Raw genomic sequence first — 16046 nt, 5'->3', positions numbered from 1 at the left:
CCGGATTGCTCCTGAAGCAAAACGGACCGCCGCATCCAGCGGGAGGGGGTCCGATCAGACCCACCACCCGTTGGAAGGCGAGCACCAGCAATACTATAGAGCTGACAAAAGACATTGGTAGGTGACTAGACTATAGTTTTATGGGCCAAGAAGAGCATGGTGGTGAAGTTAGTGAGGCAAATATGCCTGAGGACAAAGGGGCAGAGTATATGAATTAGAGCATATTGCAATGATGGTAAGCAGAGAATGAGGAAAGAAATGCAAGACATTAGCAAGCATGAAATACATAGAATGTGATATTAAAACTTACCTTCATATAGTCCTTCTGCAGGACCTGAATGATGGCAGAACAGGTCTCTGGAATAATGATCCCCAGAGCCTGGGGGGAGATGCCTGTAGAGAACTTGAGGTCCTGAAGGCTTCTCCCAGTCGCCAAGTAGCGCAACGTGGCGATGAGCCACTGCTCCGGAGTGATGGCTTGCCGCATGAAGGTATCCTGCCTGGTGATATAAGGGGTCAGCAAAGCCAGTAGACAGTGAAAAACGGGGTCTGTCATCCGGAGATAATTCCTGAAATCATCAGGATTATTCTCGCGGATCTCACAGAGCAAAGGCATGTGCGAGAACTGGTCACGCTGGCGTAACCAATTCTTGGTCCACAAACACCTCCCCTCCCTGTTCATGGATCGGGCTTGTGCCAAAGTAAGAACCCCAACACAAAGCCCCTGAACAGCACAAACTCTACGACGAGTACGTAGACGAAACTTGGATTGAAAACGGTCGGCTGGTCAGAACGGACACCAGAAAGCACCGATAAAAAGCAAGGCCTGAAAGAACGACCTGAATAGCAGAAGCAAGCAGACACTAAAAAATGCCTTTCAAAGCGTACTATACCAAGATATAGTCCACAATGATGAACAAATACTTACTGACTGCACGCACTGATTATCAGATACGCAAAGACAAGCACAAACTGAAGAGCAGTAGCGATCTGAATCACAAACCTGAAAAGTGCGAATTGTCTCTCCCCAAACTTCTACTAACACGAGATCAGCAGAAGGAGCCCAAAGGGACGTGGTGCTGAACTTCCCTTTTCTAGTCCCGCCGTACACGGCTTACGTCACCGCGTTCTTGGCAACCGCAAAATCCGACAACTTGGTCCGACCGTGTATATGCAACAATTTCGGACTAAATCCGTAGGACAAAATCCATCTGACAAAATCCAACGGATTTGGTTGGCAGAATGTCTGACCGTGTGTACGGGGGCTTAGAGTTGCTCTTTCATCCCTTTACAACCAAACACATGTGAATTTCACGGGTTCTGTGGCTGATTCAGGTGGTAATTAAACTCACTTGGTGCCTTATCTGCATTAAATTGGTTTCAGAACCTGTGTAATTCATATGTGTTTGGGTTTAAAGGGATGAGGTGGCATCTCTAGATCCAGTGAGGCCAAATTTTTACCTGAATTCTGCCCTGAAATGGAGCCAAAGACGCACAGGACCCCTGTGCAAGCCGCTCCACAGCCAATGGAGATACGTGAACAGAAGAAGGCGCGGTGGCCTGGCAAGAAGAACCGAAGAGGGGGACAAGACCCCCGAAGTCGGAAGAAGAGGGCGGCGGCGAGGAAGAAAGCCGGGCTCCTCCACTAGTAAAAGAGCTAGAAGAAGATAGCGGAGGAGTCCGGCGAGAAGAGCCCCGAAGACGGAAGACCCCCGGAGCTGTGCAATAAACTATTTTAACACTTGTGTGTTGTGTTTTTTTTTACTTTTTTTTACAGGTGAATGGGTAGGGGTACATTGTACCCCATACTCATTCACATAGGGTGGGGGGCCGGTATCCGGGGGCCCCCTTATTAAAAGAGGGCTCCCGGATTCCGATAAGCCCCCCGCCCGCAGACCCCGACAACCGACGGCCAGGGTTGTTGGGAAGAGGCCTGTGTCCTCATCAACATGGGGACAAGGTGCTTTGGGGTGGGGGGGTCGCGCGCCCCCCCCTTCCACAAGACACCCCCCCATGTTGAGGGCACGCGGCCTGGTACGGCTCAGGAGGGGGGGCGCTCACTCGTCCCCCCTTTCCTGGCTGGCCGAGTAGCGTGCTTAGACAAGGGTCTGATGTGGACCTGGGGGGACCCCCACGCCGATTTTTTCGGTGTTGGGGTTTCCCTTTAAGTCCATACCAGGTGGTGGGGCCAGCGACGCATCCTTTGCGGGCCCGCCTACCTGGAGACACGCTCAAAATGAGCGGATTTTCCTCCGTGTATGTGGGCGAGTCGGTTCATTTCAAAAGAACGGCGGATAGTCCGGCGAACTTAGTACGCCGTATTAGTCCACTGAAAAAGTGCCGTGTGTGGGCAAGTAGCCCGTTCGGAAAGTCCGGTGGATAGTCCGGCGGGAAGTCCGCCGGACTAAGTCCGCCAGATAGTCCACTACGTGTGTACGCGGCATTAGCAACATCAACACCAGTAATGAATCAGATACTCACTCACTGGTTCAGGGATGTGTTGGAGAAGGTGGATCCTCACATTCAGTTTGTCTAATGGTACAATGGCTACCTGACATCAAGAAGGTAAGACAATGTTAGATTTGGATCACAAACTGTATTTCCATGTACTATGGCTCACGCCTTTCAATAAAGTCTGCTTACCCTCCATCCAGCCACCACCATGGAACCAAACCAAGCTTTGTATATTATATCAAGTTATACCATTGCAGCATATAGTAAAAGTTCAAAGCTTTGGCTTGCAACCTTGTCCCTGTATCACCCTCTCCACTAGGGATGAGCTCAGGCGCGTTTGCATGGTCCACGTGCAGAGCCCGCCAGGAAGTCGGTGCAGCGCTGTGCTAATCACAGCCAGTGAGACATTGCCCGATCTCAGCAGCCGGGCATCGGGGCAATGTCCCACTGCCTGTGATTAGTGCAGCGCTGCGCCGACTTCCTGGCAGGCTCTGCACGTGGACCATGCGAACACGCCTCAGCTCATGCTTACTCTTCACATTGTGTACCCATTTGCAATTTATGGCCACAAAGTGGCATTCAGAGCTTCTGATCCCATTCAGATTTCAATAACTATCTCTGAAACAGTTGATTTTCCTCTACTGATTACTCATCGATGAAAACCTAAATGAACAACTTCAGCTCTTGAATATTTTACCCTCTTCCTGACCAGAGCAATAAAATCTGTGATTTTTATTGTGACTGTGACATTACGGCGGACACAATTTTGACACTATTTTGGGACCACTGGCATTTATACAGTGATCAGTGCTATAAAAATGCACTGATTACTGTGTAAATGAGACTGGCAGGGAAGGGGTTAACCACTAGGGGGCAATCAATGGGTTAGGTGTGTCCTTGGGAGTGATTCTAAATGTGGGGGGCTACTACTCACATGACAGCGATCACTGCTCCCGATGACAGAGAAATGCCTTGTTTACATAGGCACTTCCCCATTCTGCCACTCCGTGACACGATCGCCAAGAGACCGGCGGACATCAAGTTTGCCAGTTCCACGGGCACGGTCATGCTCTGCGTGCTAGCCCAGCCAGTACACTTAAAGGGGATGTACAGGTACACCCATTTGCCCACTACTGCCATTGTGCCGACGTATATCGGCTAGTAGTTAATGATGAAACTTCTACATTGCTACAGTCTAATGTACAATACTACGGTGCTGCTTGTAAATTTACTTTGGAGGAGAGTTTTGCCAAATGCTATGTGTAACTAAATTATCTTCAGGCCTCCTTGACCCCTGTGTATTAGGATGTGTTATATATACACGTTAATGTAGTTAATGTAGTTAATGTATGTGATGTTTACCCCCCCTTCATGACCAGGCCATTTTTTTTGCGATATGGCACTGCGTTACTTTAACCCTTTCATCCCGAAGCCTATTTCTGACATTTGTTGCTTACATGTTAAAATCTGTTTTTTTGTGTGCTAGAGAATGACATGGTACCCCCAAACATTAATATATATATATATATATATATATATATATATATATATATATATATATATATATATATATATATATATATATTTTTTTTTTTTTTTAGTAGAGACCCTAGCTAATAAATTGGTGATCGTTGAAATCGTTTTTTTTTGTCTCATGATATTTGCGCAGTGCTCTTTCATTACATTTTTTGGGGACAAAAAATACACTTTTATGAAAAAAAAAAACCTATAAAGTTAGCCCAATTTTTTTCTATAATGTGAAAGATGATGTTACGCCAAGTAAATAGATACCTAACATGTCGTGCTTGTGAACATTACTGGAATGGCGACAAACTAAGGTACCTAATAAATTTCCATTGTGCACACTGCTTTTAAAAATAATGTAACGGTTACCAGGTAAAGCCGCGTACACACGGGCGGACTGTCTGGCCAACTTAGTCCGTCGAAACACATTTCAGCGGACAGTCCGCTCGTGTGTGGGCTTCAGCTGACTTTTTCAGCGTGCAGTCTGGCGGACTAAGTATTTCGGAATTTCCGTAATATTGTCCGTCGTACTTTGGTTTCAGCGGACAATCCGCTCGTGAGTAGGCTAGTTCGACGGACTAAGTATGGTGCATGCTCAGAAAGGATTTACACGGTGAAAGGTTGCATTGCTGTGTATTGGACTTCCTATTTCTAGTCCCGTCGTACGTGCTGTACACGTCATCGCGCAAACTTTCGACAGACTGTTTGTGCATCCGTGTGTGGTCAAGTCCGTTCATTCGAAAGTAGGACGGACTGTCCGTCGGATTGTCTGACGGACTAAGTTGGCCATACAGTCCGCCCGTGTGTACGCGGCTTTAGAGTTACAGAGGAGATCTAGTGCTAGTATTATTGCTGTTACTCTGACGATTGTGGCAATACCTCACGTGTGATCTGAACACCATTTATATATGCGGCGTGACTTACATATGCATCTTCTTTGCTGCGCAAGCATGTGAAGACGGGAGGGGGGTGCTTTAAAAAATAAAATAAAAATTCTGATCACTTTTATTGCTGTCACAAGGAATGTAAATATCCCTTGTGACAGTGATAGGCATGTGACCGGTACTCTTTGTGGAGGGACCAAGGGCTTTTAGCCGCCTTTGGGTGTTATCACTAAAAAGCCAAACGCCCGTTCTAAAAATAAAAGTAACCCCTTCAAACAACGAATACAAATTTGCATACAGTAAGAGCGACGTCATGCCCAAATATTGTCCTTTTCCTTTTTTTTTTCCCCACAAATAAAACTTTCCTGACAGACTCCATGGCAGCAACGTGTGGGTTAAGTCCCGCCTCCACTACCCTATAGGACACTACTCCCATAAATCTTTGCTCCCTGCCCATGGCCGTGTTCTTTTTTTGTCCTCCTCCGTAGGACCAGACGTATGGTCTTTCTACCTGAAGATTGCTCCCACACGGTTCCGTCGTTGGTTTGGCCGAAAAGCGACTGTGGACGAAGTTGTCGCATATCTCCGTTAAGCCCTAGCTACTAGCGGGGTATGGAGTGGGCAGTTGTATATAAGCGCTGGAGGAAAGCCAGGAGCCTAGCCACTGGCAGGCAGGCTGCGCATTTGGTCGGATAGCCCAGCTAAATAGCAGGTGACCTATTGTGCCCTAAGAAGTCCGGTATGTATTGTGCTTACCTTCGGCCTGGAGACGTTCGTGTGGGAGCGGTAAGATTGTTCCTCTTTTTTCATGGCAGCAGTTTGTGTTTGTTCTTTGCCTTCTTCCCTTCTTTTCTGTTCGTTTTTTCCTGTGTATAGGTATATGGGTTTAGACATTGCGGTCGGATTAGCCTGCGTTCCAGCCGTCGCTCACTTCCTGGTTTTCGTTAATACGTTCGTTCTGCGCATGCGCGAGTACGACTCAGGATCGAGGCTTGGTTCGCGCATGCGCGATAGCGGCAAAGTGACGCTATTCGCGCATGCGCGGTAGCGGCGCACGGGACGCGGTGATGACGTCATTTAGGCGCCTTATTTAAACATGGGATATAGCCTGCAAGCCTTGGGAATGCTTGCAGGTTATTTCATGACTTCCCCTTGTCCAGGTTCTCTGCTGTGGAGGTAGGTGGCCTTCTGGGAAGATGGGGGTGGGCATGTGTGTGTGTTTATAGCATCCTCAGCCTTACTTATATGTCTTTGCAGCAGTTATGGAGACCCTTAGAGATACGGATTCACCTCCGCCTGTATGTGGCCAGCCCTCTCATAATAGGTACTGTCTGGGGGGGAAGTAAGGGGGGGGGAGGGGTCCGGTATTAGTCAGTCTGTTATCTTTCCTTATCTGTATGTCTCTTCTATCTCTGTCTTAGCCCATCTAGATCAGAACAGCAACGCAGCTCAACGCACAGAGGAAGCGATTCTTCTAAATCTTACCACCGGCACTCATATTCCAAGTCTAAGCATCACGGCTCACCCTCTAGATCTGGGCGCCGTAGCGAGGATCGATCTCGCTCCTCCAGGGCTCATTCCAGCCACTCAGTTATCAACTCTTGCTGGGGATGCAGATCACAAGTTCCCATTGGAAAATCCCTGTGTGACCTCTGCTTTTCCAAAGCCTCTAGTGAGAGAGGGGGTACGGACCAGCAACTAAGATCCCTTGTGGAAAAAGTGGTGAAGGAGTCCCTCAAGGGGATCGGGGCCAATCAGACCCCTGTACCTCAATCAGAGTCACCTCAGTCACCAGTCAGGGAGTCGCATGCTCAAGAGCTCTGGGAATCCTCTTTAACCAGCCATCATTCAGCTGCTGCTTCAGACAGTGAATCTGAGGAAGATAGTCCCTGTGTGGGTTTTGACTTTGCTTTACTTTCCCCCTTGGTGAAGGCCATCAGAGAGGCTTTGAACTGGGAAGATGAGGTGGCTAATCCTTCCAAGCAAAGGAAGTATTTTAAGCAACTTAAAAGGGAGCGTCTTAACTTTCCATTTCTGTCTGAACTTGGTGAGGTCATCACGGATGAATGGAGTAAAGTGGAGAAAAAGAATAGTATGCTCTCAAAAGTCCTAAGGTTATATCCCTTTAAGGAGGATGAGGTCAAGCATCTGGAATCGGCTCCTCTTGTGGATGCAGCGGTGATGAGACTAGTAAAACATGTGACCCTTCCTTTGGAGGATACAGTTTCATTTAAGGATGCTTTAGATAGACGGATTGATTCCGATTTAAAGAGAGTCTACCTCACTGCCGGTATGGCATGCAAGCCAGCATTGGCTTTAGCGGCAATGTCCAAAGCCATGGAAGTCTGGACGGACGGTGTGGATGATACCCTCAGAAACATTTCGGAGGAAGTCGCTAAAAGTTCTCCGGTTCAGGAGTTACGGCTTGCTTCGGCTTTTCTGGGGGAGGCTTCGATTGACATCATCCGCCTAGTGTCCCGGGTTATGCTTTCGGCTGTAACCGCAAAGCGGGCCCTATGGCTCCGTCCCTGGCTGGCTGATCCAGCTTCAAAACAGGTGTGGTGCCGTATCCCTTTCGAAGGTTCTTCCCTTTTTGGGAATAAATTGGATAGCGCCATATCCCGGGCCACTGGTGGTAAATCGGGGTTTCTTCCTCAGGACAGACGTCTAAAAAGCCAGAAGAGATTTTTTCCTAAAAAACAGTATCAGGAGCAAGCCAGGGAGGCCCGTAGCTATAGACCGGGTCGGGAATATTCTAGATCATGGAAATCAAGGCAGTCATCCTTCAAGAAATCTGCCAAGAGCAGTGCGACAGGAGAGAGGGAACCAACCAAATCTTTTTGAGATTGGGCCCGCTCAGATAGGCCAGGTGGGGGCTCGCCTTCTACATTTTCGGCATGTCTGGGCGGCCTCAATCAAGGACTTCTGGACCGTCAGAACGGTCTCTTCAGGCCATTCTTGGACCTTCAGCAGGTCCCCAAGACTAAAGTTTGTTCCCACCTCCCTTCCAGCCTCAGAAGAAAAAAGGCAGATCTTGTTGGCCTACGTGAAATCTTTATTGGCTCAAGGCGCTGCCGTACCCGTGCCAGACGATCAACGAGGGAGAGGAATTTATTCTCCTCTTTTTATGGTCCAAAAGAAAAACGGTTCTTGGAGACCAGTCATAGACCTTACACATCTGAATCATTTTATCAGAAAGGAAAGGTTCAAGATGGAAACCTTGTCGACAATACAACAGTCAGTCCAGTCAGGCGACTGGATGATTTCAATAGATCTAAAGGACGCGTACTTTCATGTCCCTGTGGCAGAAGATTTTCAGCAGTTTCTGCGATTCTCAGTAGGAAAACTACATCTCCAGTTCGTTTGTCTCCCGTTCGGACTTTCAACATCCCCCCGAGTGTTTTCAAAAGTGTTGTTGGCCGTAGTGGCTCTATTGAGAACCAAGGGAATTCGTCTTCACCACTATTTAGACGATCTTCTGCTGCTAGCCCAGGACAGAGAACGTCTGTTAGTGCACAAGGAGCAGGTCATCTCCACTCTTCAAGAATTCGGTTGGATCCTGAATCTAGAAAAGAGTCAGTTAATTCCTTCCCAGTCTCTGGTATTCCTAGGCGCACTCTTCAATACAGTGAGGGGTACCATCTCATTACCCGAGGAGAAAGTAGTGGTAATTCGGGACAGAATCCGTCCGGCCCTCTCAGCCTCCCATCTTCCGGCTCTTCAGTGCTTGAGAATTATTGGCACCATGGTGGCAACGATTCCGATGGTGAAGTGGGCCCAATGGAAGATGAGACCGTTTCAAAAAGGTTTTCTTCACCAATGGCTAGGCGACAAGACTCAACCTATCCGGATCACATCTTCAATGAGAATCTCTCTGCCCTGGTGGCTTCAGAAGGTGAACCTATTCAATTGTCATTCCATTCTCCCCATCTCGTGGATAACAATAACTTCGGATGCCAGCAACAGGGGCTGGGGCGCCCACTGTTTGTCGGAAGTAGCACAAGGCACCTGGGACTTCCCTTCCAGGGGGACGGTGTCGAATATTCTAGAATTGAGGGCAGCCTTTCAGGCACTCCTGGCCTTTCGTCATCTGGTCTCAGGAACCTCGGTCCTACTCAGACTAGACAACACAACAGCAGTGGCATATATAAGGAGACAAGGAGGTACTCGGAGTCTCTCCCTTCTTCAGGAGGTAGAGCCAATCATGTCTTGGGCTCAGAAGAACCTGGTCAACATTACAGCAACTTATGTTCCAGGAACACAGAATGTCCAGGCGGACTTTCTGTCTCGAGTCAGTCTGGACAACAACGAATGGTCCCTTCACGTAGAAGTTTTCAGGTGGATTCTAACATTGTGGTTCGTCCCAGAGGTCGACCTATTTGCCTCCCCTTGCAACAAGAAACTGGCAAGATACTATTCCAGGTTTCGGGATCCTCAGGCCTACGGAGTGGATGCTCTGACGGATCGATGGTGGTTCAACAAAGCCTACGCCTTTCCTCCAACTCCTATTATCCTACAGTTCCTGCGGAGACTCAAATCAGAAGCAGTAGAGGTGATAGCTGTAATACCTTATTGGCCCAACAGGCCATGGTTTCCGCTTCTAATGCTCCTCAGTGTCAGGGATCCGATTCCCTTACCTCTCAGATCCGATCTTCTGTCCCAGGGCTCGAAGCTCCATCCCTGCCCGGCCCATCTATGTCTGAGGGTCTGGTTTTTGAGAGGGGAAGGTTAGAGGCTCTGGGTTGTCCAAAGGAAGCCATCCCTACTCTCATGAGTGCTAGAAGGAAAAGTACCAACCAGGTGTATGAGAGGATTTGGTCTAGATTCACAAATCACTTATCTTCCAGGTCTTGCTCCAATGGTAATTTGACGGTTCAGGATGTTCTAAGTTTCTTACAGTCCGGACTAGACATTCCCCTATCTGTCAGCGCTCTTCGTGTGCAAGTCTCGGCAATTTCAGCCTTTTCTGGAGTATCTTGGGCTAAACATCCTTTGGTTCAGCAATTTTTTAAAGGAGCAATTAGACTTAGACCACAGAGGAAACCCAGATTCCCCAAGTGGGATTTACCCTTAGTTCTCGACTTCTTCTCTCAACTGGACAGATCACTTTCAGTCAAAGAATTGTCCCTAATGACATCTTTTTTGGTAGCCATATCCTCAGCGAAGAGAGTCTCTGAGATTCAGTCTTTAGGATCAAAGGAACCTTTCCTCACATTCTTCCCTGACAGAGTGGTCCTAGTGCCAATGCTGGGTTCAAACCCAAAGGTTACCTCGGTCTTCCACGAAAATCAGGACATTACTCTTCCTACCTTTAATTCTACTGGGAGTCAGGATCTTCATCCTCTCGACATGGGAATTATTCTGAAACGGTACCTGGAGGCGACAGCTTCTTTCCGGCAATCGGATTACCTTTTTGTTCTTTTTCATGGCAAAAACAAAGGCCTTAGGGCTTCGGTCAGATCCATCTCCACGTGGGTGGTTCAGGCGATCCAGTGGGCTTATAAAGAGAAGGGCTTGGCTCCTCCTGAGGCGGTTACGGCACATTCCACGAGAAGTCTCTCTACTTCTTGGGCAGCTTCACGTCATGTGGCTCCTGAGGTTATCTGCAAGGCTGCCTCTTGGTCGTCCATTCATACATTTATGGCTCACTATTGTGTCGAACCTGCCAGTTTATCTTCTGTTGATTTTGGTTTAAAGGTGCTGTCAGTGGACAGTGTTAAATAAATCTTGGTTCAGCATTTTTGCCCACCCGAGTGTGTTTGGCGAGTTATTTCCCACACGTTGCTGCCATGGAGTCTGTCAGGAAAACGGAAAATTCCTATCAGAATACTTACCGTAATTTTCCTTTCCTGATGGACTCCATGGCAGCAGGAGTTCCCTCCCAAAATGGCTGGAGTAGGCTAGTTATCGAACACGGCCATGGGCAGGGAGCAAAGATTTATGGGAGTAGTGTCCTATAGGGTAGTGGAGGCGGGACTTAACCCACACGTTGCTGCCATGGAGTCCATCAGGAAAGGAAAATTACGGTAAGTATTCTGATAGGAATTTTCCGTTTTCTCGTGGTGGTATTTGATCACCTCTGCGTTTTTTTTTTTTTATACATTTTTTTTTGCAATATAAACAAAAAAAGACTGACAATTTTGGGGAAAAAAATCGAATTTTCTGCTATAAAACATATCCAATAAAAAAAATGGAAAAAAAAAAAATGTCTTCAGTAATTTAGGCCAACATGTATTCTGCTACATATTTTTGGTAAAAAAATAAATAAGTAAATGGTGGATAAATCGGACACTAAGTGCCACTTTTGACACTTTTTTTGGGGACCAGTGGAATTAACCGCTTCCAGACCGCTCCACGCATATATACTGTGGCAGGCCGGCCCGGCTGTGCGAAATCACGTTCCCGTACGTGAGTTAGTGCACAAGGTTTGGGGGGTGTGCACGTGACTCGCTCACGTTGTGATTGGACAAAGTGGGAGCCAATCAGTGGGTCCAATGGGACGCGATGTCCACCGGGACCAGCTAGTTGTTCACAGGAATGGCAGAACGGCAGTCTACCTACGTAAATAAGGCAGATTGCCAATCGGTGAGGGAAAGATATCGTTCTTCTGTTTCTGATCTCTTTCTTTCCCCAGTCACAGCAAACCTCCCCCTCAGGTTGGAAAGCACCCCTTAGGGAACAAGTTTAACCCTTTTATTGCCCCTGATGTTAACCCCTTCCCCTCCACTGTCACTAGTACAGTGACAGTGCATATTTTTAGCACTGATCACTGGACTGGTGTCACTGGTCTCCAAAAAATGTCAAAAGTGTCTGATCTGTCTGCCACAATGTCGCAGTCCCGCTAAAAATCACAGATCGCCACCATTACTAGTTAAAAAAAATCAATAAAATTCCATAAAAATATCCCTTAGTTTGTAGAAGCTATAACTTTTGCTCAAACCAATCAATATACATTTATTGGGATTTTTTTTTTTACCAAAAATATGTAGAAGAAGACATATTGGCCTAAACTGAGGAAGAAATTAGATTTCTTACATTTTTTTTGGATATTTTTTTTTTTTCAAAATTGTCGGTCTTTTTTTGTTTGTAGCTCAAAAAATTAAAACCGAAGAGGTGATCAAATACCACCAAAAGAAAGCGAAAGTGAACCTTGCGGGGCTGAAGTGGCCCCCAGTTCGGTTCGCATCAGAACTTTCGAACGGACTGAAAATTCGTACGAACTTTAGAACCCCGTTGAAGTTTATGGGACCCGAAAGTTCGAAATAAAAAGTGCTAATTTTAAAGGGAGTCCCGGAGCTAGCAGCCACAGGGGTTGGGCACAGGGATGGCATGAAATGTGCTGGACCGCACAGTCGCCTTCTTTAGGGGGAAGTATGGCCGCTTTAAGGAAACCAGGTAGGCGGAGCCAGCGTCAGCTCTGTGATAGCAGAGCGCTCTGCTATCACTCGCAAGGCGGCGGGGGAAGTGATCCCCACCCACCCTCCCTGGGTATAGAGTGGGGGGTCGTTTCGGGGTCTTCGTGCTCCAGGGGGAGCTAGGCGGTTCTTTGGGAATTTTAAGGAAATAATGTGAGGTACGGGTAGTAAACTGTTGTACCCATCCATGGATGGGGGTGGTTTAATGTTACTTCCAGGTTAAGAGGGGTTAACCTGGAAGGGTTAAAAGGGGTAGGTCACTGCAACGGTTTGGGTATAGCCTCCGAGACAGGGGATTCCGTCTAGAGGTCAAGAGGTCTAAAGTTGGAAGTCATTCGCAGTGACCAGTATGTTGTTATGCTAGTAACCATGATCCATTTAAAGGCTGGGAAGGTTTACGGTTATTTTAAAGCTATTTATCTTATTTATGAAACAGATTTTGTTAAATAAATTACAGCCAGATGGCCATTTAATCCATATGTAGTCCAGTCGTTTGTTTAAGGTAAAAGGTATGGAATATACTGGGCTTAGAGTCCAACAGATGTCATGGCTAATATGCAAGATACTGTCCTAAAAAGGGTTTGGGGACCTGGCTCCTGCCCCAGGGGACATGGGCCAATGCCTAAAATGTTTTACCACCTGGGAATACCAGGTGCCATTGGCTTTTCTTTAATATGTTGTTGGTGTCGACGACCTGTTTTATTTTTTTGCTTGTTTGCTGAGGTGACCATCTTGGCGTTTGTCAAGAGGATTGAGAGCGTACAGCAAGATTGCCTACTCGACATCATCCTGAATGCACCCGATCTCGTCTGATCTTGGATGCTAAGCAGGGTCTGGCCTGGTTAGTACCTGGATGGGAGACCACCTGGGAATGCCAGGTGCCGTAAGCTTTTTTTAAATATGTTGTTGACGTCAACGACCTGTTTAATTTTTCAGCTTTTTTGCCGAGGTGACCATCTTGGCGTTTGTCAAGAGGGTTGAGAGTGGCCAGTAAGATTGCCTATGGCCACATTACCCTGAATGCGCCCGATCTCGTCTGATCTCGGATGCTAAGCAGGGTCAGGCTTGGTTAGTACCTGAATAGGAGACTGCCTGGGAATACCAGGTGCCGTAGCCTTTTTGTTAATATGTTGTTGGCGTTGACGACCTGTTATATTTTTCTGCTTGTTTGACGAGGTGACCATCTTGGCGTTTGTCAAGAGGGTTGAGAGTGGCCAGCAAGATCGCCTACGACCACATCACCCTGAATGCGCCCGATCTTGTCTAATCTCGGATGCTAAGCAGGGTCGGGCCTGGCTAGTACCTGGATGGGACACCGCCTGGGAATACCAGGTGCCGTAGCCCTTTTGTTAATATGTTGTTGGCGTCGATGACCTGTTTTATTTTTCTGCTTGTTTGCCGAGGTGACCATCTTGGCATTTGTCAAGAGGCTTGAGAGTGACCAGCAAGATTGCCTACAGCCACATCACCCTGCATGCGCCTGATCTTGTCTAATCGCAGATGCTAAGCAGGGTCAGGCCTGGATGGGAGGTGCCTTTTTTTTTTAAATATGTTGTTGGCGTCGACGACCAATTTTATTTTTCTGCTTGTTTGCCGAGGTGAACATCTTGGCGTTTGTCAAAAGGGTTAAGAGTGGCCAGCAAGATCGCTTATGGCCACATCACCCTGAATGCGCCAATCTCGTCTGATCTTGGATGCTAAGCAGGGTCGGCCTGGTTAGTACCTGATGTTTTAATTTTCTGCCTGTTTGCCGAGGTGACCATCTTGGCGTTTGTCAAGAGGGTTGAGAGTGGCCAGCTAAATCGCTTGTGACCATATCACCGTGAATTCTCCCGATCTCGTCTGATCTCGGATGCTAAGCAGGGTCGGGCCTGGTTAGTACCTGGTTGGGAGACTGCCTGGGAATACCAGGTGCAATAGGCTTTTTTAAATATGTTGTTGGCATCGACGACCTGTTTTATTTTTCTGCTTGTTTGCCGTGGTGACCATCTTGGCGTTTGTCAAGAGGTTTGAGAGTGGCCATCAAGATCCCCTATGGCCACATCGCCCGGAATGTTCCCGATCTCATCTAATCCGGGATGCTAAGCAGGGTCGGGCCTGGTTAGAACCTGGATAGGAGACCGACTGGGAATACCAGGTGCCGGAGGCTTTTTTTAAATATGTTGTTGGCGTCGATGACCTGTTTTTTTTTTTGCTTGTTTGCCAAGGTTACCATCTTGGCGTTTCTCAAGAGGGTTGAGAGTGGACAGCAAGATCGCCTACGGCCACATCACCCTGAATGCTCCCGATCTTGTCTAATCTCTGATACTAAGCAGGGTTGGGCCTGGTTAGTACCTGGATGGGAGACCGCCTGGCAATGCCAGGTGCCGTAGCCTTTTTGTTAATATGTTGTTGGCATCAATGACCTGTTTTATTATTTTATGTTATATTTTATGTAATATGTTGTTGGCGTCGGCAACCTATTTTATTTTTCTGCTTGTTTGCCGAGGTGACCATCTTGGCGTTTGTCAAGAGGGTTGAGAGTGGCCAGCAAGGTCGCCTATGGCCACATCACCCTGAATGTGCCAATGTCGTCTGATCTTGGATGCTATGCAGGGTCGGGTCTGGTTAGCACCTGATGTTTTAATTTTCTGCTTGCTTGCCGAGGTGACCATCTTGGCATTTGTCAAGAGGGTTGAGAGGGGCCAGCATGATTGCTTATGGCCACATCACCCTGAATGTGCCCGATCTCGTCTGATCTCGGATGCTAAGCAGGGTCGCGCCTGGTTAATACCTGTATGGGAGACCGCCTGGGAATACTAGGTGATGTAGGCTTTTTTTAATATGTTGTTGGCATCGACGACCTGTTGTATTTTTCTGCTTGTTTGCCAAGGTGACCATCTTGCCATTTGTCAAGAGGGTTGAGAGTGGCCAGCAAAATCGCCTACGACCACATCACTCCGAATGTGCCCGATCTCGTCTGATCTTGGATGCTAAGCAGGGTCGGGCCTTGTTAGGACCTCGATGGGGGACCACCTGGGATTACCAGGTGCCAAAGGCTTTTTTTATATATATTGTTGACTTCGACAACCTATTTAATTTTTCTTCTTGTTTGCCGAGGTGACCATCTTGGCGTTTGTCAAGAGGGTAGAGAGTGGCCAGCAAGATCCCTTACAGCCACATCACACTAAATGCATCTGATCTCGTCTGATCTCGGATGCCAAACAGGGTCGAGCCTGGTTAGTACCTGGATGGGAGACCGCCTGGGAATACCAGGTACTGTAGGCTTTATTTTATTATGCAGTTGGCGTAGATGACCTGTTTTATTCTTCTGCTTGTTTGCTAAGGTGACCATCTTGGCGTTTGTCAAGAGGGTTGAGAGTGGCCAGCAAGATCGCCTACTCGACATCACCCTGAATGCGCCCGATCTCGTCTGATCTTGGATGCTAAGCTTGGTCGGGCCTGGTTAGTACCAGGTGCCGTAGGCTTTTTTTTTAATATGTTGTTGGTGTCGACAACCTGTATTATTTTTCTGCTTGTTTGCCGAGGTGACCATCTTGGCGTTTGTCAAGTGGTTTGAGAGTGGCCAGCAAGACTGTCTATGGCCACATCACCCTGAATGCTCCTGATTTCAGATGCTAAGCAGGGTCGGGCCTGGTTAGTACTTGGAATGGAGACCGCTTGGGAATACCAGGTGCCGTAGGCTTTTCTTTAAATATGTTGTTGGCGTCAACGACCTGTTTTATTTTTCTGCTTGTTTGCCGAGGTGACCATTTTGGCATTTGTCAAG

General features: G+C 47.5%; 9 pseudogenes; all 9 read left to right on the top strand.

The window, feature by feature from the left end:
* The first annotated feature begins 13049 nt into the window (after positions 1-13049).
* On the top strand, positions 13050-13167 carry LOC143936778 (5S ribosomal RNA; annotated as a pseudogene).
* A 108-nt stretch (positions 13168-13275) lies between these two features.
* On the top strand, positions 13276-13394 carry LOC143936802 (5S ribosomal RNA; annotated as a pseudogene).
* A 108-nt stretch (positions 13395-13502) lies between these two features.
* Positions 13503-13621, top strand: LOC143937269 (5S ribosomal RNA; annotated as a pseudogene).
* Positions 13622-14081: 460 nt separating this feature from the next.
* Positions 14082-14200, top strand: LOC143937438 (5S ribosomal RNA; annotated as a pseudogene).
* Positions 14201-14533: 333 nt separating this feature from the next.
* LOC143936696 (5S ribosomal RNA) lies at positions 14534-14652 on the top strand (annotated as a pseudogene).
* Positions 14653-14972: 320 nt separating this feature from the next.
* Positions 14973-15091, top strand: LOC143937441 (5S ribosomal RNA; annotated as a pseudogene).
* A 107-nt stretch (positions 15092-15198) lies between these two features.
* On the top strand, positions 15199-15317 carry LOC143937190 (5S ribosomal RNA; annotated as a pseudogene).
* A 108-nt stretch (positions 15318-15425) lies between these two features.
* On the top strand, positions 15426-15544 carry LOC143937635 (5S ribosomal RNA; annotated as a pseudogene).
* Positions 15545-15853: 309 nt separating this feature from the next.
* On the top strand, positions 15854-15962 carry LOC143936873 (5S ribosomal RNA; annotated as a pseudogene).
* Positions 15963-16046: the final 84 nt, after the last annotated feature.

This window comes from Lithobates pipiens, unplaced genomic scaffold, assembly GCF_037356315.1.
Source record: "Lithobates pipiens isolate NorthernLeopardFrog02 unplaced genomic scaffold, aLitPip1_a1.2 Scaffold_28, whole genome shotgun sequence".
Taxonomy (NCBI): Eukaryota; Metazoa; Chordata; class Amphibia; order Anura; family Ranidae; genus Lithobates; species Lithobates pipiens.
Note: the sequence above shows the minus strand (reverse complement) of the source record. Positions and strands in the feature narration are given on the sequence as shown.